General features: G+C 39.2%; 1 protein-coding gene across 1 annotated transcript in view; it reads left to right on the forward strand.

Annotated features, from left to right (window-relative positions):
• Nucleotides 1-2,143, forward strand: part of CFAP69 (cilia and flagella associated protein 69) — a 58,486-nt gene extending 56,343 nt beyond the window's left edge. The window contains exon 24 of the mRNA XM_046670562.1: nucleotides 1,959-2,143. The gene's annotated coding sequence lies outside the window, so the exon portion shown is untranslated. The remainder of the gene's footprint in view (nucleotides 1-1,958) is intronic.
• The last annotated feature ends 377 nt before the right edge of the window (nucleotides 2,144-2,520 follow it).

The following is a 2,520-nucleotide window of genomic DNA, read 5'->3' on the forward strand; positions in this document are numbered from 1 at the left end:
GGCAGTCAGAGTTGCTGCTGCTGCATGGGGACAGGACCCATGCACAGTCAGAGCTGCTGCATGGGGACAGGACCCACAGGCAGGAGGAGCTGCTGATGCAAACACGGGTGGAGGGTAAGGCTAAATTTAAGGCATAGGTATGTGAGTTATCTCTTTACAAGACAAAGGAAAAAATATGTAAAAAAAGTTCTTAAAATGATATTGGGGCAGGTGGGGTCTGGTTAATGGGTGGTCCTATAACTTTTAGATAAGAATCAAACTGGATTAAGTAAATGGCAGAAGCCACCACCTTAAATATTATCTTCAGCTAAAGACAAAGGAGGATGTTGGTGGTGGGGGGAGTCAGCTACGTGAGGTTACCAGACAAGCACAATAAACAAGACTTAAGTCCTTGCCGTCCCCGTTAAGAGTTTCCAGAGATAAGGTCATCCCCCCTTCCGCCTGGTGCAGAGAGAGAGACACCCCCCACAGATGGAGACTTCCTTCACAAACGCAAATGTCTCTCATCAAAGGGCAAGCAAATTCCACTCCTCAGAGCCTCCTTCTCATCTGCAGTTTTTAAAAGTAACCAGCCTAAAATAATCCTCATCAATTTCTATTGACTTATCCTCAAATTTGCTGACACTTTTTTTTTGTCATCCTCATTCTGCTGTTAAGTCCATCTGGTGAATTTTTATTTCAGGTATTACATTTTTAGTTCTGGAATTCCCATTTCTTTCTTTTTTATAGTTTCTATTTCTCTGCTAGATTTCTGGTATTTTGTTCATGATGCACATATTTTCTTTTATGTCCTTGAATATGTTTATGGTAACTGCTTTAAATCTGTGCTAATTCCAATATCTGGGACATCTCTAGGTTGATCTCTGTTGATTGTCCTTTCTCTCAAAAAATGAGTCACATTTTCATGTTTCTTGGTTTATTAAGTAATTTTAGATTGTATCCTTGATATTGTAAATGTTATTTTCCAACGACCCTGGTTCTATAATACTCTCCCAAAGAATGTTAGGTTTTTTGTTTGTTGGTTTGGTTTGGTTTAGCATGCAACTGACTTGATTGGGCTATGTCTTTTGGGCAACAGCTCAAATATCAGGTCAGTTCTTTTAGCCTGGGCTTGGCTGCTTGAAGTTTGTTCTCTTCAGGCATGGTTCGCAGGTCAGCAAGAGATTTATAGAAATTTGAGGATTCCTTTCTCTGGGTCCCTCCTTTCCTGGATTTCCCCCTTACTTTCCAGCAACTGTACTTATCCCAAACTCTGTCCTCTCACTCTTCAAGCCAGAAAACCTTGTGTTTTGTATTAGAATTTTAGCCAACGCGTAGGAAGCAGACTGAGGCCTGCCCTTAGACTAGAAACTGTAAAAATAGGAGTTTGAGTGCCTTCCTTCTTACAAATGTAAACTGCCCTCCAGAATCTGCTTACTTTTGTTCATTCTCCAAAGACTTCAGGTATTTGTTCTTTATCTTTCACTTAGTTTATCCTTGTTACATGAATCCTTGTTATATGTAGGAGGCAAGAGCAATCCAGCCAAACTTCCTCTACGGCCCTCATTTTGTAGGTTAAGAAAACAGGCTTAAGGGGATGTTTCCTTGTTCGTGAGGAATTTATTGGAATTGGGATTTGCCATCATCAGATTGAGTTGTGGTAGTAAGATAGAGGTTCTTGGGCAATTTCCTTAAATGTAATATACATCACTAGTTTGAATTTATTGGAGTGACACTCAATGAGTGTTAGTCAAATTCTATATTATAAATATTATAAAAGAAATGTTATAACTGTAAGTAAGCAAAAGTGAGGCCATCTTATTATGCTAAACGGCCCTAGCCCCTCCTCTGTGTGACTACTCACTGCTCTGAACGTACTCTAAAAATTCACAAGCTCTCCTAATTTATGGCCTCTGCTTACGTATGTACTCCCCAATAGCTTGATAAATTAAAACTTTGTTCTACGAGTTTCTCTCCAGGAACAGGCTGACCACAGGCAGGAAACACATCTACAAGATATGTATCACAGCTGACAGAAGAACAGAACAGTGTGATGCCTGGAGCCGGTCAGGCCTGGAAACCAACATCCCTGGACCCCCCCCTTACTGCCCATTTTCCCTATATAACTGCCTCAAGATTCTGTAATTTTGGAACGTGGTTTTTGAGATTTGATTAAAACTTCCTTTCTCGATCCCTAAATCGTTGTGATTGATTGGCTCAGACTGCAGTGAGCAGAGTGAGCCCATTGCTCCGTATCACAACTTTTCATTCCTTCTCAAGACTTTGTTAGCAAACTGCTGAAAATAGGAGGTCCTAGAAGATATGTTTTATTGAGTACTAAAAACTGTTTGAAATTAGCATACACACATATGTAAACAGAAAATCTAACATGAATGCTTATTTCAAAAGTTAAAATAATATACCAAAAAAAAACAATAACTACTTCTCTGGATGATAGAATTTAGGGGTTTTTTTTCCTTTTGTTTGTAATATTTTGAGCCTGTGTTGCTCTACAATAAGAAAAAGAGTGATTTAAAAATA

This window comes from Equus quagga, chromosome 8, assembly GCF_021613505.1.
Source record: "Equus quagga isolate Etosha38 chromosome 8, UCLA_HA_Equagga_1.0, whole genome shotgun sequence".
Lineage (NCBI taxonomy): Eukaryota > Metazoa > Chordata > Mammalia > Perissodactyla > Equidae > Equus > Equus quagga.